Below are 23,761 nucleotides of genomic sequence, written 5' to 3'. Positions count from 1 at the left end.
GGTGAGACATGGTGGAAAACTACAAGCTGCTATCAGGCACCTGCTCTATATATCTCCCAACCTCCTTTTTCACATCCCTTTTCCAGTGCTCAGACCATCATTCTCTCACCTCATATCCTATTCGCCTTTTCTGCCGTGGCATGCTTCAACACATCCATCCTCTTTTCCTCCATCTTCCTAACTCACCTTCCCTCCCTCCCTCCCTCTCTCCCTCCCTGTCTCTCTTTCTCCCGGGAGGTGAGCACAATCTCATTAGCCACTGCTGGATGAGGCGTCCTCTCCTCTCAGGTTCAAGGTGATGGAAGATTAGGCCGTTTGGCCTCAACTCATTCTGTATTCACACTGCGTTACTTGCTGCCCATGAACACCAAATTACATTGAACCTGGGGAGTCTAACTCCATCAATTTTAAATGGAAGATTAATTTAACAATATGCAGCAGATATTTGTTACAAACCCATCATGTAAAAGTGACGTTTGGCTATAAATTTGCAGGAGGCTGAGTCTGGCTGCCGGAGCCGAGGCACAAATAAATCACAGCCATTTATAGCTAATCTGAATTTTCACGTGCGTGGACAGTGTCGCACATGTGCAACACATATTGCAAATGCACATACATACACGTGAATACATAACATGCAGTAGATCAGAATGAAAATGTTAGCGTTCTCCAAGAATGGCTGCAGCCTGCAATTTAAAAAATACATTAGATGTCTTTATTCTAATCTTTTCATTGTAATATCAGAATGCAGAAATCAAATATGATTTTGGACTGTACATATTTGATAATTCTGAACACTTGGTTAACAGTCATCTTTAAAATGGGTACTAATGACACATTATCCTTTGTTTTACACACTTTCCTACATAAATAACAGGCTCTGAGAGTCTAAGCCGTGCATATATGGTGTACATCTGACTATTTCAGAGCTGCCAAGCGCACAGACTCAGAGAAGTGACAAAGACAGAAGGCAGGCATCCATTTCATCTAAAAAGCCAATATTCCTTGCTGGCAGCTGACTGAAGCTCCCCTGGAACGCCACATAAAGCTTACCCAAATGGCCTCGCTGCGGCCTCAACATGTCAGCCTGAGATATGCACATCAGTGCTCTGTGACAGTAACTCCTGATCGTATTACACACCTCAGCAGCGCTCATGTCCCATTACCGCCACCCAGCCCTGCCCGGCTGTGATTACCCCTACCCATACCCCCCCCCCCCCAGTGTGCACACACATCCACTGATAGCTATAATGTGTAAGTGAAACAGTCATTTTCAAGGGGAGAGGAAGAAGCTGCAGTGATGGTGGCGAGGGTTGGGGTGGGAGTGTTGCATTAGAATGGGAGCTGGGTGGTGGTGGGGGTACAGTGATTTAATGCTAATCCTCCCAGACGGGGTGAGGCTTTGAATTTTAGCTCCAAACAACGCTACCTCCCACCCCACTCTGTAACCTCCCCCCTCACCCCCACCTCTTGCCAGAGAGCGTCCCTCGCCTCCGACTCATCTTTTGGCTCTTTAATGTGAAATTTCTTCGGGGAGTATGCAGCCTAATTAGAGGAATTGATAACCTCGCCGCTTATTAACGAGGCCAATACATTTCAAAGTCATTAAAGATAACCATGGCAATAAGTCTGGCTATAAGCATCACTAGGTTTCACAGCCAGCGTGTCGATGTTGTAAAAAGTGGAGGAGAAGAGAGAGGGGGTGGGGGGGTGGGGGGGTTTGTGCGGGAGGGGAGGAGCAATTCTCGCTCAGTCAACTGTAAATGCTTGGTTATTGGAATCTTTAAAACAGCCAGTGAAGAGGAAATTACATGACCAAATCTCCCTTTTCCTCTGAATTAATGAAGAATTAGGGTTCCCATTTGCCACATTAGATGGTTCACGGGAGGTTTGGGCATCGTGAAAAGTGTGTTTGACAACGGTGTCAATTTAGCCACAGCACAGCTCACAGGCCCGTGGCAGAACATCATTCACAACTGTCACAACCACTTATCTTTCTCATTGTCACCAAACCAACAAAATTCAGGTCAAGAATTTTTTCCCCTCACTTGCCTCTCTTCATTATGATTTTCCACACTGTGCTGGAGCCAAATGGCTGTGGAGACAGCCTATTGCTTAAGAGCACAAATCTTGACAAATTTTCCACTACGTTCTGCTACATTGATGTTAAATGCATGCACGAGTCACTGGAAAGCCATTCAACTCGCTGTCCACACAGGGAATATGATATGGATTGATAATCTATCCTGTGATTTGCAATAATACTGTCTTCTATCATTTCCTTTAATACCAGTCACATACTGCAGAAGTGGATGTCGATTGGGAGCTTAGCCTTTCCACATTTACAATACAGCCATTTTTACTGGGTGAACATTGTCACATAATGAATTGCATACATTATCGCAATAAAGGAAGGCGCAGTCATTCAAAAAATGACCTGAATGGCGTATAGAAAACCGTCCTAACCAATCATAATAATGTGTTCAGCTAAATTCTGGCCCAGGGTGCTCGGAATAGCCTTCCTAAAAATCAGAAAGGTGGCCAGGCACTATAACAATCACATTACTCACGGGTCTCCAAGTCGGGCCATGGGAGTTTAAGAAGGCACAGATTTATGCAGCTGAGACTGACATGCTAGCTGTAATGTGCTGCTCGCTGCTGGGTTCAGCCAGGGAAGTGATGAGAGCCTGCTAACACCAGCATGGCTAATGATCCAGGTATCTAATATTGGCTTCCTGGTGAGGTGGAAAACCTTCGACCTAAAAGAAATGCTGAGACACATTTCATCTTACCATGTCACTCAAGCATACACATGACACAAACATGCATGGCAGCTCATCGAGACACAATCAAGTCAGGTGTTATTAATGTGAAAACTATGTCACCGCCACTTCAGTGTTATACAGAAATGTATTTAAATGAACTAAATGTCTAATTGACGAGTTTTTTTCTCCTTAGAAAGAAGGTGTGCCAATTTTTTGCTGCCTATACTTTGGAGGCAAACATCATCTCTGTAGAGAAATAGTCAATGATGAGGTTTCACTAAGGGCCTAATTTATTAACTAACGGGATAAAGTGATGTGATAGCCCTACTAAACGGTACTTTACCTGAAAGCAAAGAGCTGACGCAGAGGATGCTTCAGTATTCTCCTGTTTGCCACTTCACCAGTTAGCTGCAGTGCTTTTCATTTCCTGCCATTCTAATAGGCTGTAAGAGCAGCACTCAGTGTGTTGTAATTAATCAAAGCAATCAAAAAAGGCCTGTCTGGATTGGACATCCACAATGGATAATTAGCCCCATTAAGCAGAGCCACCACGGGGCTTCACTACATTACCTTTACAGAAAGCACTTCCAATTTTTTTCCTTCATTAATTAACTGCATCAAAAACTGAGGTAAGTCAACAAAGTGAAACTGTTTTGTAGCTGAGGAGTAAAATGTCAGAGGTATGCTAGCTGCAGTCAGCCAATTTATCCATTATGGCAACTATTTGATTTGGAGGCTGTTGTTCCTGCTCATCTTGAAAGGGAAAGGATGAGTAGAATATGAAAAGGCAACATTAAAGGAGAACATGGTATTCAAGAAGAATTATTTATCAAAGGAATCTGTGTAATATTTAGGAAACCACATTTTCTAAAAATTTCACATGGACATCACCCTGAAAGATGCAGCAGAGTAAAGGATCACATCCACATCTACAACGTTTAGCTTCTCTTCAAGTGACTTCAAGTTACGGTTAGGTAACTAATGCTATAAACCTACTGTATATGACAGCGTATCATATTTAATGATCTAGCTGAGTTTAGTTCTAGAAATTAAATTGAATGAAAACAAGATACTGCAGATACCAATGGAAAAAGATTTGTAATTTACTTTAACAGTATTTCTTGATCACGTCACTGTATAATTACAGCTGAGCTGTCAATATGACACAACGTTTGTATGATCTCTTTTCAACATGGACATTTACAACATATATATTCCTGTGCAAAAGAAAGCTATTGGGGGAAGACAGAATGCCGAATAATTAAAATCCTAATAATTGCTTTGAAAGACTATAAAGAATCAATATCAATATACAACCAAGTATAACGTTTTTTAGAAACAGCCACAAAGAAACACAACTTAAGTTATCTTGTTACAGCAAAATATCTAATTACATAGACAAGAGAGTATACTGTACTTCTAAGTATGAAGATGAACATGAATACATGGATAGTCAAAATGCTTACAGACTTAATCTGTATTTGCCACAACACTACACTCAATAAAACTGTTCATTCTGCAGGAGTTTTCAGCAGGTTGCTTGACGGATGCACAATAACTTACTACCTATGAGGCATTACAGCCTTAACCTTGACATGGCTGAACTTCCCTGGCCATCACACACAGAGTTACTGTATATCAGTGGTCCTGATTTATATTCTCTGCTGTACATCGTATGTGGTTTTCAGTGACCCAGGCCCACCTCCCCGATAATTTCCATGATTTTGACATATACTGGGCGTCAAACAGGGAGTGTTTGACACAGTCGATTTACTGTTATGTCAAGTCGCACACCAGCATGCTGTGAGAAAACTAATGTTGACAAAGTAGCCGCTCAGCTCTGCCAAATCAAATCACCGTCTGCAGCTCAACTAAAAGGTAAATTGGTAAACAAGATAACAAGATGTCGGAGTGCTATTTATGCCACAATAGCACATATGTTAACAAATTCTCAATGTATTTGATTAGTCATTCAGTCTTTGTATTAAATCAAACTAATCGGTTAAAGGAAATTGCTGCTGATATCCTTTACCTGACAAAGTAAGAGTATACTGTCTCCTACAAACAGAGGAATAATACTAACTTTTATAGTCTGCATTGCTGAATTTAATATAAAATCTTTTTACTATAGCTTCATTGAATGTGAACTGACATTTTTTCATGATTTAATTTACTGGATCAATGTACTTTTTTTAAAAGTTTGTAGCTATTTTCTGCAGCATACATCACTTCTACTATCCCATAAACATACTTTTGGTGTTATGTCATATACATTTAATTGTATTTGTTTAATTGACAAAGAGAATACACTGTGTAGTATATTGCACCAGATTGAGCTAAATGTGCCCACTGATCTGCGGTCCCTGGGCTGGAGGTGACACTTGATGATGTACTATAAAATAAACACAATGAAAATATGCCTTGCAGTTGTGTAGTTAGGCACTTACTGATGTATTCTTAAATTACACTGTCTGCACCTCAGAGTGAACAGAAGACATCAGCGGGAGGGAAGTGCCCTGTTTTATATTGATTAAAGCTTCAAGTGTTTGTATCTGATACTTCTATTGCTCCAAAGTTCAACCCAGGCATTCAAAGGTACCTGGTTTGGTATATCCGAAATAGATTTAACATAGTAGGACATTTGAAATTGACTGTAAGCAAGTTTAATGGTGACATTAGGCATTAACCTTTAGGTCAGTGCCTGTTTAATATCATCAATAACACATCCACAAAGATTTTTTAATATTAATGTGAGTTGTGATGATATAAATCAAGTCAAGGACATTTTTTTTCATTAACTTTCTAATTCTGTGGTGCTTATATCACATTTAAAGGACCTTTTGCTGGCACTAATATATGAAAATAAAGGTTCCCTCTGAAGTCTTCCTCCATTGAGTGCCAATTAGCTGCAATTCAAAATGGCACAGCTTTCCTTTCAAATTGGGGAATAATATGCCTTCCGCCAAAGGTTTGGCCCTAACTGGGTCTCTGGAGGCTCCATGGACCCCCCCCCCCCACCACCATCCATAACTCAACAACACCTTCCGGGACTGGCACTTCACTTTTCTTAACCTCCAAGCTCATTATCAGAAGTCTCTAGGGTGCACTGCTAACCAGAGACAGGAATTAGGATTCGCTCCGAACACTCACAACCAGAAATGGATGATACCAGGCAGAGAGATCAGTGGTGCGAGGAGCCCACGGGAATACAACAACTTGCAGAGTAAGGCACTTTTTAATATATATTTAGCATTGCACCTGCTACGTTTTAGCCTGCTGAGGTGCTGTATGGAGGGCGTAGCTCTGCTTTTTGGCAGTCATTTGAAATGATGAAGAACTGCTGTGCCTCTATGAATTGATGCTATTGCCATCCAAAAATAAACTGGTGGAACCCGGTACCTCCAGGAAGATGTGCACCTGTGCAAGAATCATCAAGATTTGAGAGCTGGCTTAGAAGCCGCACAATCAGAACGGGCTCCAAGACACACACAGGCACAATGACGGAAGATGGAGAAATATATGGACTTAAAGCTTTACAAAAAGTGATCCATCATCATTACACTATGGTTGGAGACTAGCTGACAAGCTAGCTCCTCTGGTATTAACTCAATATACCTGCTTTTTCCAAGTGAAGATCATTATAGGAGTTGAATGTGAGCCTGACAATAATCAATCAGTACCGAACTGCTTCAAATGTTTACCTTCTGAGCCAAGCTGAGGTCTCCTGGAGGTTCAGACACAATGGTCTTACATCCTTAACTCATCTTTCACTTTTAACTTGTCAGAAGGCACTGAGGAGCTTCTCCTCTCCTGGTTCCTCCCCCTCCATGAATTTGCTTTCTTGACAAAGAGTAAGATGATGATGGTGAGGGGGTGGAGTCACTGAGTGAGGCGATGAATTATCTCCTACAGCCAGAGCCAGACTACTAAATTAACATTATGAAGCTCTACCACCACAGGGAATTAGTGGGAGATACCACAAATAGGGTTACAATGCAATTTTGTCATCAGCCCAACAGCAGATATTTTATTTGTCTTGCAAAGACATTTATTTCTTCTTTCCAGTTTTTGCAAACTCCATAGATCTGAAGAAATGGTAATATAACAGAACCGAAATGAATGGAAATTAAAGCAAATCAGAACTTCACCTCGCAAAGCATGAACATTCTTACAAGCAAAAACTGCCATTCAGCATGGTTTCTAAAGGAAACATTTTCAGGTTCATACAATATCATCTTCTTTGAAAGCACAGTTCAACAAAATATGGTAGATAAAAAGAAAGTGGACTAAACTTTGAATGATTGGAAATATCTGACATTACTAACTGTGCACAAGTGGCTCTTCATCCTTGCTCTATCCAAACTTGGGTTAAACAAATCCTCACTGTTGCTGCAGTTATTTTATTTTTGGGTAATTTTACTCTGGTGAGATTGGGCAGATTTATGTTAAGACTTGTGTTTTCTTCTGCATCGTAAAGCTCTTATTGTTTTCTCTTTATTGTGTTATTTTCTTAACATTTGCTGTTTTTAGCTATGTCTGTCTGTCGGTTTGTTGGTCCACCACTTTAGTCCAGACTGAAATATCTCAACAATTATCAATAACTTGTCATTAAATTTTGTACAGACATTCATGGTGCCCAGAGGATGAACCCCCGCCAAGTGACTTTTCCTCCGATACCAGCAGTAGGTCAAAGTTTTCACTTATTCTAGTCAAATATCTCAACACCTACTAGATGGATCTGCACAAAGTTTCAAACAGACATTCATGGTTCCCAGATAGTGAATCCTGAGCACCTTGGTGATTCCTTTCCATATCTACAGGTCTACATTTCAAACTAAATGTCTTTGTGTGTAGTGCTAATTAGCAAACATGCTAACACGGCAAACTGAGTTGGTGAACACAGTAAACATTACACCTTAACATCAGCGTGTTAGCATCGTCGCTGTGAGCATGTTGACGTTAGCATTCAGCTTAAAGCACTGCTGTATCTACAGCCGAAACTGTGACTGTGGAAAATGAGCAGTTTTTTTGGAATAACAACACTCAAGTCCAAAGCCCACTGCAGTGTCCATAACAACGACAAGTATAAAAGTCAACTAAAGTGCACACAATTGTGGACATGACCTCTGGGGACCAAACTATTCCAACCAGATGTCAAATGTCAACATATCTTACTTTGACCAATGTGCTGGAAAAAAGCACAGACAGATAAAATGAGGTAAATTTCTACCTAGCTAGTTATCATAACAGTGACGTAAGCTGCAACGCAGACAGCCACACAGACTGGGTGGCCCGTTGATGAAGCACTGACACCTTTTTCTGGGGCTCTGACTGCGCCACGTCACGTTTACATTGGAGTATGGTAATGTATCGTCACATTCACAGCATGTTATATTAAAACTCTGAATGGAGGCCTTACAAAGGGCTGAAGCTCAGAAACATTTTGTTGTCTAGCCTGAATGCATGCAATGGCCTCTCTCTAGAGCTATGTTAGTGGCAGCTAAATAAATAATCAAAAAGACAAATAAAGCGAGAGGCAAATGAGTATGAGGGTGAGAGCCTCGGAGGAGAGATCTGCTCAGATTCCCATCTTTGAATGTTGCAAATTAAATTCCCTCGTCAAGACTCTAATCATTCACAGCAGATGGGGGCTTACGCTCTGTTTTAGATCTGCGGGAATTCTAATGGTTATTGTTTCTGTTTAAATAGGGAGATTATTGCATTTTAATAAGTCCTCCTTGGGACTTGCTGCAACAATGGAGTGCTGTGAATTACTGTAGATAGCTGTTACTGCATGCAGGGGGAGAAATCAAGTTACTAAGTGTGACAAGTTGCTCTTCCTCTCTCTCCACCCGCTCCCACCCACCCTTCCGGAGATGGCTGCGAGTGTATTTACCACCAAATTAAGAATGTGCCGTGGGAATAATATTTTTATCCGACAGAGGGGAAGGGGAAAGGAGCTTGGCTGTGGATTTTCATTAAAATGACACATCTGTTCAGCAATTTCGGCAAAGTAATTCTGCTGAAAGTTTTATCAGCTAATTTTAATTATTCACTCCACTGACTTGAATACAGGATTCATCATGTTGAATTAATACATTCAACGAGATTATTTTTCTTTCCTTTTTGCTCCTAAATAGATGAAGAGAGGAGGGTGGAGGGAGTGGGGCAATCAACAAATTGAATTGTCATGCACTGTGGATTAAATTGTGATTTGTTAATTACAAAAACTATATGAGCTTCTATATTTTGAAGAATTAAGAGGCTCAGGAATTCAGCGGGAGGGATTAAATATTACAACTCTCTGTAGGTGTGGTGTGTCAATCACCTACTCGGCTAACAAATCACTCACTCTACTAACATTTTTGTCCTTTATCTACAGTACACTTTTTTTTATCACCACGCTGCCACAGATATTGACGCCAGTATTTTAATTTATTTTTATATTTAATTTTTCATATTTCATGAGGTAATTGTGACTGGGATCTTAAAAACACATCACTACCTTATGAGCATTCCATACATGATGTATATCTTTCCGTGAACATAAACAGGCCCAGTCACTGAGAGCTGTTACTCCTCCAGCATATAGAACCAGTCGTGTTGATAACAGTAGAGAAGCACAGGAGAATCACAAAGCCCTGACTTGTCAAAGACCTCTTATTCAAGCAGAGCACATTCAAAAGACTCCGGCCGTTCAAAGGCAACCCATTCAAGGACCTCTGGCTTTGCAGTCACGTTTCTGCAGGGATACTGCTGAACTGTTGCTACTGGTTTTTTGCAGAAACACAAAGATCCACAGTGCAGAAAAGGATTTCCCCCCTCTCCCTTTACCGTCTTATCTCCTCAGGTAACTTTCCTTTGCAACTCGTCCCTGGAGACTATCACCTTGCCCTGAAGCCCTGATGCACATCAGCACACAGAACAAATGAGACGCCAGAGCTGGGAGACGGGCAGATTGCAAAGTGATACCTCTCAAGTATGGCTTTGTGGCTATGTTTCTCTTTTCCCCCTCCTTTCTGAGTTGTGTGAAGTGCCCCTGAGGAGCCCTCAGAGGACTGAGGGGGCAGGGAGCTTTTCCTGGACAAAGGGGGGAAACTGAGAACAACTCAGTTGTATTAAATAATAGCCTGGGGGAGCTGAGACTTGAGGTAGCCTCTTTGCTTGCCTGACAACAAACAGTGCCTGTCAGCTAATCAATTAGCTTACTTCCTCTTTACCATAAGGCCAGCCCAAGGGAGGCTCAGTAGCCATGTAGTGTCCCTCATAGACATCAGGTATGGGAAACATGTTTTTGATCCACACAAATCAATTTAAATTATTGACTTGCTTCTACATATTTCAACCACTTATAAAAACAAATCTGTTTGATCTGGATTCAAATCAGATCCTGCAAAGCTGATAGAGTCCAGGAGCAACATCCCTGTGCTAATTACAATATAATATAGTATCAAATATAAAAGGGAGCCGAATATTAAGCCTTTTAATAAGGTGCTTTCAGCCGGAGAAAGAGGTCTGAGAGTAGCATCACATAAATGAAGGTACTGTGGACCCAGGGATGCCTGACATCAGAGTGACTGAGTGATTGGGAGGCTGTCTTTGACGGATCTCCACAATATTCTCTTCCTCCTTCCAAATGACACGCAGCAGAATGTTTTTAGCCCTCTGGAGGCCTGTACCGGTTATCAAATTTAATAAATAAAGCAAGTGAAATCTGTCTACTCTTCATCTTGCCTGCTCTCCTAGGATTTGCTCGAGCTGGCAAATTACCATTTTCAGGCAACAATATTCCCAAGACGCTGTGGTGCTTTTCTCCTCTTCCTGATGGAATCAGATGAGCACAGCCAGGGGAGTCATTGTTATCCACTTGCAAGTCTCCAGCAAAAAAGTAAAAACGAAACGGGGGTGGGGGTGGGGGGGGGCTCTGACAGCTCCCCATATGAGAACTTGGACACTTTTACTTTACTGTCAAAAAGAGTTGCTCATATTAATTAAAACTGCACTGGTAGTAATATATAGCATTGCATGCAGTGCTCAATCCACAATGAAAATTTCTATTGAGATAAAAGGATCCAAATTCAATATTCATTCTAGGCAGAGAGTGCTTTAACGTCCAACAATACAATGATAACTAAGGAAAAAAGAGGGACCTCTTCATCAAATCAAATCAAACTCATATAAAACCTGATTTTGGCTCAGCAATGTCAAGCAGCTATTTCACAGATTTCAGACCAAATCCAGAGAGAGAGGAACACTGGAGAGCAAGTCCCAGTGAGCCTGTGTTGCAGACTGAAATTTCCATCTCATAATGAATGGATGGCAAATATTCTTTAATGCATTCACACACCACAGTGCCGAAACATGGAGTGGTTCAAATTACTGTATAACTCATGATTCGATTGTAAAATATGAGACATCCATTACCCAAGCAGAAGTTTGTGGAGGATGGGGAGGGAGTGTACTTTTTCAAGAACAGCATTTTAGATTCTCATGCACAATAACTGAATGAAATCCTCGCAATGCTACACAAACAGGGCGACTGGGGAGAAAGGAATTGAATTTCATTTGGATAATGTTTTTCTAATCTGATGATGCTAAAAGTGGAAGGCAAACAAATAAGCACCAGAGGCCAGTATGATTTTATTACAAAACTGAATATGCATCAAAACATTAAGAGTGTTTTGAAGAAACATGTAGGCAGAAGTTGGGTTTCATCTTCTCGGTGACCTTTCCACTGAATTAGGTACACACCAATCGTGTCCAACACTTTAAATAAGAAGTATACCTATAAAAACAACACTGTTCTTCCAGTGAATGCAAAGATCTCAAGTAAACACCAGCTTGATAATGGCCAATCATATATAAGGTGTTTATTTTTTGTCTTTGCTGAAGTGACAATGTTCCTCACTACCTCTGCTAAGTGAGCTACGTGAGTCTTAAAAACAACAGTCAACAACAGTCATTCCTACTGTTCATACCAGACATTAAGAGATCCTAATGTGATTTCAAAATGTATTCAAAAGTAAGTCTGGTGTTAATATGAGACTTCAGCAGTCTGTTGGACGAATCAAGTGCAAATCTTCCAGAGTTAACAGTATATCTTCTGCACAACTCCCTCTTTTACTATATCTCCCCTTCTGCTCAGTAAGGAAACACTGTCCATGGAAACACAGAGGGAATTTCATTAAAAAGACTGTAACCTATTACTAACCTATAATCTCATAGTGGCCAGTATGGTCAGGAGGAATAATTACAGCAAGTAAAACCTGTGTCAGTGTAAGCACGGGCATTTGAGTATCATTTTAAGACAGACTTGAAAAACAGTGAGCCTATCCTTTAACACTAACATCATCTATCTTGAACTATGAGAATCTTAAAGAGTACTCGAGCTATTCTGTATCGTACTTTCACAAAGACGGGGTCTCAGACAGATTAAAGAAAAGAAAATCAACCCAGCACAGGCAGAGATTTCCTGAGTCCAGCTGCTCTTCTGTACATTATGTTGTGTTCACATCATATGGGATGTATTGTAGAAATGGGAAAGATTTTCGGGTTGATGACTTACGAGTGTTCACATCAACAAGTTGGTTGAGTGAGGGTTAAAGTACATTAAAAGACAATATAATGTCATATCCATTAAATGTGAGGTTAATTACATTGGAAAATGTGAGGTGTCTATATTTGTATTTTGTACTTCAACAAGCACCAAGTCAGATATATCAGAGCAAAGATCCAAGTTTCCCAGTCTTAGTTATGACTTGGAACTTGATATGACTCTTTGCAAGTAGGTATCTCATGATTGTAATAACTCCTATATGACATGAACTCTTCATTAGACCCTGCCTGCTGGGTACGCTCCACACCCGTTTGCAACACAGGCTTTTGATTAAAAGCCAAGCACAGGATTACGATTACACAGATGACATCATCAGGGGTTCTTTCCCAGAATTTAGAAAGCTAACTTCACAGAAGACATCATACAGCTGTTTTCACGGGCTGATTGGTTCTCCCCATGACTTGTAATCTAATTTTAATTTGTAAGATTAGCAGAATTCCCCTCTATATAATTAAACGTGTTATGTAGTCTGTAAGGTTTTAAATAGGATGACCTATTATAGTTGGTAAAGCATGCTATGAATTAAACTATACAATATACTGATAGGTAATCTATGCTGGCATTTGAATTGGGAGGAGGAAGTGTTGTAGTGACAAGAAAGTAGTGGAATTTGAATTTTTGCTATCTCATCACGCTGTGAACATGACTATTTTTCTCTGGGCTCAGTGGCTTAATAGTTTCTGGAAATGCCTAGCAGCAGTTTCCTATAGGCTTCACCTGGTGCAGTGGAAATTGGGATAGGAGGTTACTCACTTGCACTCCAATCCAAGAGGATAATTGGGCACAGCCCCAATCCAATACAGTCCCCTAAACTGCATGTAATCCACTCAGCCAAACTGTCACACCAACAATGAACCCTCCCCCACTACCCCTTGGGCCCGCCAAGGCTATCTCAGGAACACTTCAATAGCTTGTACCTGGCCTGCTGCTGGGCCCATTATCCGCTAATCCACACCCAAGCGGAACGTTTAAGTAGTTCTAAAAGGATTGAGAGAGAGCAGCAAAGCTTTCACTGGAACCATGCAATTAAGGCCAGAGAAATTATCGCACAATTTAGATCCTATTCTCCACTGAGAGCATGGGAGGAGGATGAGAGGACTAACAGGTGAAAGATTTCATGTGGAAATATGTGAAACCAAACTAATTTATCATAAACATAAAAGCAGCAAGTATACAAGGTTGAGGCTTTAAATCAACTCAGGTGACATGGCACCACAACACTGGAACAGAGTCCAGAGGGTGAAAACTGTTGTGACAAGCCTTATTAGCGACTCAGTTCATCAAGAGAAAAAAAAAAAAATCCAATCCCTGTCGAACACAAAACTCATTCTGAAAATACAATTGAGGATTCCTCTCTACAAGATTACATGGTCAAAATGAGGATGTGAGGCGAATGAGGCGGACATGTTTAAATTACACTGATGTAAGTACTGTAATATGGCAATACTTTAAAACTTGACTGAATTGCAATATTCACTTCAACTTATTTTGGGAGGAATAAAATCACAGGAAAGCGCTGTATTAACCCATAAACTATAAAACAAAAGATCAGGCACTGCGATGATACGATAGATAACAGAACTCTGAAGAGAAATGCAACATAGCATAGTTATTTTTATAACTACAGTCCAGACTCTAAGTATTTGTAATGTATAATCCATTTCCTATGATCTGTTTTACTTAGACAAAGCAGTCAGAGATACAACATCCACTCACAACAAAACGTCATTAAAGTGCATCAGAAATAATTTGTAATCAAGGTCAGGATTTATAAAATTGTTGAGAAGCATCATCCATAGCTTTGCTAACCAACAATTTAGCAAGTTTCATGCATGCAAATCTAGTTTCATCTACAAAAACTTTGAGCTCGACTGTGATTAAATGACAAGAAGAAATTCTAAAATTCCCAATTTCCCTTGTTGTGAGGATCCGTCAGACTTCTTTATATTAAAAGTGTGATTTTCCTCATATGTCCTGCTGAATGTTACTTTAGGCTTGGAGTTATTTTTTTGGGGGGGGGTGAAATATTCAAAAAAAGATGGAAAGTACATGACGGTTTCACAGCTGATACTGTAGATCAAATCTTTGATGCTCAGTGTCTCAGATCTGCACTCCACCCACACAACCTCATGATTCCAAGCTCATGAAATAAGACTGCTGTCTGTGCATCAGATGTTTGGAGTTAAGCTGATTATAAATGTTTTTTTCATAAGAGAATGAGCTCTGTTTTTTATTATGAAATCAAGTTTGGGCATTTGAAGGGGATGTGAGTCATACAAACAATATTTTTTGTTTTAATAGTAACAGCATATGAAAAATCCCACAGCATAACATCATCTGTGCTTATATTTATGTTTATGCATACAGTATTACCATCACAGGTATGTTTTATATTAAAGCAGGGATATACACTGAATATTTAAAGTTGAGGGGCCAAGCAGGAAACCTCACATGTGGTGCACACAATTGCTCACAGATTCCAAATTAAATTAGCCGTCAGTGAAGCTAAAGTAAACATCTATATTTTATTTTGGTGCCTTGTTATAATAAAAGCCATGCTTCCTTTTACACCAGTGTCTACTTTGCCCAAAGACTGCAAACGGAAATGATTCTAGCTACTTTTATGAAAGATATAAGTTTAGACACCAATAGTTGATATTGGCTATATCCCAAAGGTAGTCAGTCTACAAAGATGCATGAGGTCACAGTTTACTAAAGAAACCTTAAAACTACCTGTGGCCGACAGTGGGATTAAGATAAATCTTTTCTCTCGACAACCTTCTACTCTTTAAGATTTTTGTGATAATCATTACTTGTCACCATCGCATCTGTGGTTATAGAGACTGTTTAACAGTGTTTTTGGAAACCATATAATTGTAACCTGCACATAAAAGAAGTCTGGATGATCTGGAAATCGATAGAGAATTCAGTAAAGACTGCCATCTTGAGCCGTGGGCTGTAAAACAGACAGGAGAGACAGACCATCTCGCTCTCTCGCTCTCTCCCTGTCTGTGGTCCCCAGAAGCTATAATATCCATCCTTGGCGGTTCACTTGACATTTACTTGCCCCGCTTCTCCTGTAGCATTCCCCTTCCTAACTGCCAGTGCTGCGACTCTCCAGGGCTCGCTGACCGGGTGAATAGATAACAAACCTGTCAAGGCGGCTTTAGGGGGGGAATAAATCCAGAGCTGGGACTGAGGTGGATGATGTGTTCCAGAGGGTTACTCAGGGAGGAGGAGGGGGGCTGACATGAAACGCCCTGTGAGGCCTGTACCCGGGAGAGGCTGCTGGCTGTAATGCAGTGGTGCTACTTTAAAAAGGGGCAGACAGCCACTGCTACCTGATTAGATCTCAGTGCAGACATTTCAAATGGCTGTCCCCCTTTTTACCCTCCATTTCACCTATTCTTTACAAGCTGCCACCCCCCCCCCCCCCCCCCCCACCATCAAACGAGCTGTCAGGGGCTTTTTCTTTGGGCTGGCAGACAGGTCAGGGGTGGAAGGTTGAGGCGGGGTGTGCCCTTTGAGGCAGGGGCTGAGAGCAGCAAGCAGGGATGTATGGGGGGCGAGGGCTGTCTTTAAGGTGCTGATAACATTCATGGTGACGTGTTCCCAGGAGGTGCACAAATGTCAACACTCTTTTGCTATGGGCATATAATTCAACGAATAGAAAGGACAAAGAGCCGGAGCAAGCGAGAGAGATGCTCTGGCTCTGAGATACTGCTTTTGTTAAGCTGTATCTCACTGAATCATATATTAGCTGGTTTCAGCTCCTCAACACTTCAAACACCGTCCTCTCTTCACACTACTAAGCATAAAAACACAGGTGTTTGGACTGAACAGACTGACTCAATGTATATATCCCCTCTGACCTTCTAATCTAACAAGACTCATCAATCCCTCATAAAACCAATTAGACTAAATGAACACATCCTGATTGATCTCTTACCAATCCCTCGAAAAAGCTATGGTAAGTAAGTACCTGATAAATGGCTTAACAGTGATATTCTATATTTGTGCAATACCAGGTTTCGTTACTATTACAGCAACAACAACACATTAGCTAACATGTCACTGACTCACTGAATAAACAGCAGCTAGCATGTGCTTGATAAGGCGGCAACGGAGACACCGCCAAATACACCATCAGAGATTCAATCTAATTACTCACCGGCCGCTACACTGAAGGCATGAGAAGAATATGATGGACTGCTACTGTGAAATATATTAACTGGGAGAGCTGGTAAAACGTCCTTTATTTAGGACAGAGTACATGAAGCGTTTTGGGCAAACCGAGTGAGGCATGCCTGCAAGAAATTGAAGGGATAGAGACGTCCCATGATGGTGCTAAAAACTGCACATCAATTACCTGAAGCACTGAGGCCTGTCCGCTCTATCTACATCTGAGTTCTGCCTATAAGGAACAAAAATGTCAGCCGGCTATCCAGACATCACAGTTGGAGAGAGGGCATTTCAGGGGAGGGGGAAAAATACGGTATACTTTACTTAGGCGGTGCTTTCAGGGATGTAGTTGTATATTCCAAACTAGTGGAGTTAGCTGGCACTAAGAGTCAGGCAGTAAACGGCCTTGCGAGGCTTAGCGAGCAGCCTGTGTTCGACTAAGCCATGTTTATTATCAAGCACAATCCTCAGTCTCATCAATGCTTAGAGAAAGGCACGGATGAATAAATGCATATTGTTTAGCTTAGGGTTAGCCAGAGCTGCAGCCACAAATGAAAAAAAAATGAAAAAAAGAAAGAATTTAAAGCAGATGGTAAAATCCAATAAGAGAAACAGAAGGAGGGGGGCAGACAGAGAGACAGAGCTGGAGAATGAAGAAGAGAGAGAGAGAGAGAGTGAGTGGAGGAATAAAAATGAAAAGAAAAACCCAAGCACACTGGCTGCCTTTTCACTCCTGTTTTTCAAAAAGCTGTAAAGCTAACAGGGAGAGGGAGCGAAAATACAAAGGCCTGTGTTCTCATTTTCTGTCTGAGAGCCCCACCAGGACCACTGAAACTTGCTTGATTTCCCCAGTCCAATTATATCTCTGTGCTCAATCCTTCCAGAATAGCAACATCACACCGAGGGACGCTGTCTGCCTAAGCGCAGCGTGCCTAATGGAGTCCCAGAAGTTGACTCCATTTCATTGCTCCTAACTAATGGGCTGTGATATTTTCCCAAACTGACTGCAGCTCTGCCCCCTGGAAGCTAATCTAGTCAGTGCTGCACCGGACCCAGCCCAGCAACATGCCAGCCCACTGCCTCCCTTCCTAACAACTCCCTCCAACCCTACCCACCGCTGCTGCTGTATGTGTGCAAGCCGCCAACGCCCTCGCCTCCCCTCCCAGCGCTCATTAGTGCTTTCTAGCCGGGTGCTGATTGTCAGAGGGCCCCTGTGATGCCAGCTCTCCCTGTGCGGCCGGCCTGCTGTGGTGAATTTAAGAGGACTTTAATCTAACTGGGCTGAGGAGAGGAAGAGCAGCAGCCAGGGACAGGTGGAAGGAGGAGGACTGCGGGGTAGTAGGGGATGTACAATCGCAGGGCCACAGCTGAGGACAGACACTCTTTCAGGGCTACCTATTGCTCTCCAATGGATACTTGTGCCCAGAACACAAGCATGAGAAGAAATAGCCGAGCATAAATTCACTAGAATGGGTCCCTCTCCAGCCATTTTGTGAGCACAGAACGGTCCTCCAGATGGCTAAGGGACACACCAGTGGTGCAATACAATCACTGGAATGGCAGAAGTATCAGGAATAAATATGAAGAGCTTTATATCATATAAAGGCTCAGCCAGCAAGGACTTTTTCTATCAAAACTTCTGACATAAAATGAATCCACTCTTTCCAGGTATGATTCTTACTGAAATGTTTTGGTTAATGGTAGCTTTCAATTCATCGCGAGTCTGAAAAGAGAATAAAGTTAAAATTTTGGAATAATTTCTGTGAAATATCCAAAGTCTACAGCATTTTATTAAAGTCGTTACGAAGAGGAAAGAGTTATTTAATGAGTGAACATGAATAAGAACAGGATAAAACATTATTTTACATGAAAAAAAAAAAAATCCATTTAACGGAGATCCTTTTAACATCAGAATCTCATTCAGCCAAATGCGACTCCATTTCAAGAAGTGCAGGTAGAGAGCAAAATTGTCTGATTTAATGGCTCACACAGAGGTTAATTATTTTCATAATTACACCTCCAAACGTCAAACATTTGTTTTTCCCCCTAATTGACAAGAGAATTAACAGTGGACTATATTAGCTGTGCGGGGTTGTTCTTAACCACTGTAAAATGCTTAAAAGTGCCTTTCATATGCAATACATATAAAAAGCAATTACTAAGTTTTTTTTCCCCCTCTCTACTACCTTTTAGCCAATGTAATCTGCTGGGTAGATTCACTAAGGATAAGAGGTAAAACTGTAATTATGCACATTATTCACCTTCCTAAGTGCAGCACTTGAACACAAAACGCTAAGATGCCTAAATTCACTACACCAGCTTGTCCTCATGCAAAGTGCAGGTCAGGCTCCAGCAAGCACCGAGAGCTAATGGCAGTGAGTGGTGCTCCTAACACATGCTCTGGCTCTTTCAGGGGACACAGGGGAGTTAAGTGCCGTGCTCCCTACTGCTGATTATCGCACCTTCGCTAGTCTGCCAGGTCTCCCTGCCCTCCATGCATTGATCTCATTTTGCCAGGAGATAAGGCAGTAATTGGATGAGGGCTTGGAATCAGATGGCCCTGCCTGGCTTGGCTAATTCCACTCTTCCTGGGCCGTCTGGGCTTGAGGCCAAAGGGGCAGGCCAAGGTTAATCCCATCCAATCCCCTGTACTATGTGGCCCAGTGATGCCCTGTGACCTCTCACCACTACCCAAACACAGCTGATGTGACTCCCTTTAAACAGGTCAGAACCAATAGTCTAATTAGTTTACTTTAGATTTTACATCTGTGCACTAAAAGCAGCTCTACTGTCAAATATAAAGGTGGATTTTTAAAGACAAAGGAGGATATGTGTGTGTGTGTGTGTGTGTGTGTGTGTGTGTGTGTGTGTGTGTGCATGAAGAAACACATAGGTTTGTGTAAAATGTTTGACTGAAAAATGTAATGTTAAAGCTAAAAATAATGGATATTGAACAGTGAGCCTTTGTAGCACTATACGCTTTCTCACACTTGCAAATGTTGCAACAAAAAAAAAAAAAAGCCATCTCTCCTTATTTGGAAATTATTCTGCCAATTTTGTCTTGAGGAGTAATCATGGCAGCTGGCATGGGACAGGGAGACAAATCTCTCATGTGACATGTTGCTTTATTGGAGCAGAGATCTGTTCTTGAGGCCACAGGTTTGCAATTTGCCATGGCAGGGTCAACGCATATGCAATACAAAGTGGAGTGAATTTGCAATTTTACAGAATTTTTTTTCACAAAAAGCACAAGTGCAATTTTATCCCTGTTACATTGTGAACTCACTTCTGTTCCATTTAAGATGGTCAGCAGATTAATCTTGGTCTGTCTTTTCTATTTACACGTTCTGTAGTCTTAGATGGGATTTGACTGTATGAATCAAGTCTTTCAAAAGGCTCAGCGTGCCTCATCAGGAATGAATGCAGCAGGGAGATGCACGCCTCTTGGGAAACACTAATCTTCTTATTGTGTACATTTTATTCAATTCCAGTGTCAATATCAACGACAATCAGAATGGGCCATGTGACAAGTGCTTTATGTGTTGGCTGATAGTGGATGACAGGAAGTAGACGTAATCACCTGGGAGTACATCACAACTGACAGCTCCTGACTTAAAGCTTTGCTTCTGCAGATTAATCATGAATTGTAATGCATCATATAAATAACTTCAATAGAGAGTCAGTGTATATAGAAACACATTCATTGAAAAGATATCTCACAGACGTCGACAGCTGCAGTAAGTGGAAGTAATCCCCTAATAATCCCCTGAATATCTCTTTGAAACCAGATCTCTTAACTAAGATGATATAGCATGACCATTTATTCAAGCGCAGGCACAATGTTGTTGGAAATGCACAGAAGAAGAGTACAGTATATCAAATGAGAGTCAAGATATAGACAAGGCGTGCAATGCATGTGACAAGTTAAGAAAAACTTGTCACATGCATGCACATGCACAAACAAATGAACAGAGGATTGTAACACATTGTTACCTTGGATAAACTGGGCTCCAAAACACTGAATCACAAGAGACAAACAAAGGGAAACACAATGGAGCAGTACAGGCAAAAAATATACTAAAACTGATACCATGTACCAATCTCGGCTAAAATGTACCATACTTGATTTATTATCACTGCAGTGGAACAAATAACAATGCTGTACGGTGTGCCTCTACTCAAGTCTCTAGGTTGTGCACGGGGAGATGACAATCTCAGGAGCCACGATTGAATCTTTCATTTCAGGTCACAGCGAAACTCAATATAAAAAGCCTGAATTCCAAAGAGTAGCATCAGCTGGTTGCTCTGAACAAAGGGAGTTTAAAGGACCAGTGAGTAGCATTTAGTGACAACTAGCAGTGAGGCATCAGATTGCAACAAAATGAATACCCCTCCCCTCACCCCTCCCTTTCCAGGCGTGTAGGAGAACCTACGGTGGCCTTCAGGTGGCGTAAAAACTCGAAAAGCTCAGCCAGCATTACGTTTGTCCAGTCTAGGCCACTGTAGAAACATGACGGCGCAGGACAGGACCCACTATCTAAGTAGATATGAAGGGCTCATTTTAAGCTAATGAAACCACAACAATCCTTAGGTTCAGGTGATTATACACTCATGAAAACATATCTATGAATATTATGTTCCATTTCAATAGACCCTCCAAAGTCCACACACTGGTCCTTTAAACAAAAGACCACATGTAAGACTGAAAATCTGATGGAAACGGGACAGTAACTGAGACAATTGGAGGCGAGATGAGGCCAACACTTGTGTGTCATAAAGACAACAGTAGAATGGCCATCCTGTGGATTCCCAGGACCTGACATCTAGATTGCAGATGGATAAGTGCACGTTAAAACAATATCCCGCCAACCAAAAAAATCATTTCTCATAGCCGTATCTATTTACTGAGAGGCTGCTCGTCTCCCACTGGGGCAGAAACAAATGAAAATGTTATTTCTCTACTCATGAACTCCTACCTAGTCTGGTTTTTCACTGCTGGCAATTTCATTTCTCTTCCAAATTTGACTTAAGCCCATGACTTGAGGGAAATAATGTCTCTGGAATAATCTTCTGCAACTGTAATTCCAGGGGCACTATCTCCCTGTCTTTTTGGTATATCTATGTGTCTGTCTTTCCATCTATCTACAGTATCTATTTATTTATTTATTTATTTACTGTTGGCACTGTTGCTTTGTGGTTTAAGGGAAATTTCAATAGTTTCTGAAATAGGAGTGATGCGACATCCAGTACCTCACAGTAATCCTGCCAGATGCACAGGCCTTGAATGAGACAGAAACCTGCCCTTCCCCAGCACAAGGGGAAAAAATCTCTTTTATTCACACAGTGTTGTAAAGTGTAGCTTGTCAAAGGGAAAAACAGAGGCTCAATTCAAAGCACATACAAAACATAATATTAGCAAAATGTTCTCAGACTGTAAGTGCAACACCTTTATGCTGGAAGACATTTTCCATGCTTATGTTTACAGAATCTGTCTTTTATTCCCCATTTATCATTGTAGCGCATAGCACGACACAAAAGTGATAAAAAAAATCTAGCATGTTATCCAGTTTAAAAATAACATTATACTGTGCATATAGTAAATAGTTATACCAACTTGTGTTTATCCCTATCACCGGAATCCAGGGTGGGTTGAGTCTAGTGCAGCAAAATCAAGGGGTTGAAAACCAGGGAATTAAATGCATAATATCAACAGTTTTTACTTTAATAAAACAAAAAAATTTACTTTTATTTCCATCTTCTTTTTGCTGTCTAAAGGTCTTCAGTGAAGCCAGTAATCATCATATGTACTTTGACTTAACATAGCACTTTATAAGTCTGGTATTTGACTGCACTTACATGCTTTTTACCCTGCAACTTACTTGCAATAAGGATTTTTAACATGCACAGATATCTTTCTTTTGGCCAGATGTTGTCCAGTAGTATTAGTTTCACTGTCAGAGACAGCATACACACAAACCATTGTCCTTACAAGCTGTGGTTCAATAACAACTTCAGCCGATAATGAAGGACATATGTGATATATATGAATATATATATATTACAGTAACATCCAGAGTAATTGCAGCACAAATGAGTTTAACAGATTTTAGAGCGCAGTGATTACGGAGCATTTAAACCTGGACAAAGACATGACATACTGCACTGGGTTCATGAACCAGCAGGTCTTCCTGTGTAATCCCCACACAGGATTCTCAGGTCCTTGTGCCCTTCAAACAAACTCAACGCGCACGCACGCACACACACACGCACGCGCGCACACACATGCACGCACGTACGCACGCACGTACGTGCTCGCGCACACACACACACACACACACGCACATGCACGCGCACACACACACGCACGCACGTACGCACGCACGTACGCGTGCGCACACACACACACGCACACACACACAAACTCAACCCTCCCACACAGCTCCTATACCCCGCAGCTAAAGTCTCTGATACAAACATACACACACCAGGGATCCACATATATAAAACATACACATGAACACAAACATATGCTCCTTGGAGAGGGTTGCATCACCTCTTCAATATTCTTGTGGCCTAAATATTATGGGATAAAGAATTTAAAAAATCAGCTCCAAGTCAGACGGGGATACAAGCAACAAAAGAGAGACATAAAGGAAGATAGAGAAATATTTCCATCATGAGCCATGACCCAGGAGAGAGGGTATATGGGTGATTTGTTGGCTCAGGAGAGGTAAGCGATATGTAGCAGTGAATGGCCAGTAATCATGTTTATGAGGGGGAGATGGTTCTGGACTCCTGGTGAGTCTGATTGTGTTTTCTCTGGCTCCCAGCTTGGGCCCGAGTACACCCCTACCAGGCCATTGTGATTGAAGTATGCACTCTAGCTCGGCTTCTCCTTAGGGGGTAAAAAGGTGCATGTAATACTGTTTGTGTGCCTTTGCGTTCTCATGTTTACGTGTGTGTTGGCCAGTGTGTACTCATAAAGAGGAATGTCAGTCGATGAAGACCTCCCATCGCAAAAGAAAGCACCACTTCCCCTTTCTCCTTCATGCAGCCAGTTCCCACATTGCTCTCATTGCTATGGCAACCGACGTTCTCTCCTTGGGCTCTGCATGCATCCAATCAGAGTGAGACCTTTGTAGAGATTCCTCCGGGCTCCACTTATTCAACTTACCCCACCGGAACAGCCTCCACGCTG

General features: G+C 41.4%; 1 protein-coding gene across 1 annotated transcript in view; it reads right to left on the bottom strand.

Annotated features, from left to right (window-relative positions):
• auts2 (AUTS2, activator of transcription and developmental regulator) overlaps positions 1-23,761 on the bottom strand; it is a 307,865-nt gene that overhangs the window by 131,549 nt on the left and 152,555 nt on the right. The gene's annotated exons all lie outside the window — the stretch shown is intronic.

Source organism: Seriola dumerili, unplaced genomic scaffold, assembly GCF_002260705.1.
Source record: "Seriola dumerili isolate Sdu_G_001 unplaced genomic scaffold, Sdu_1.0 BDQW01000091.1, whole genome shotgun sequence".
Taxonomy (NCBI): domain Eukaryota; kingdom Metazoa; phylum Chordata; class Actinopteri; order Carangiformes; family Carangidae; genus Seriola; species Seriola dumerili.
The sequence above is the reverse complement of the archived record's forward strand: the minus strand, read 5'-3'. Positions and strand labels throughout refer to the sequence as shown.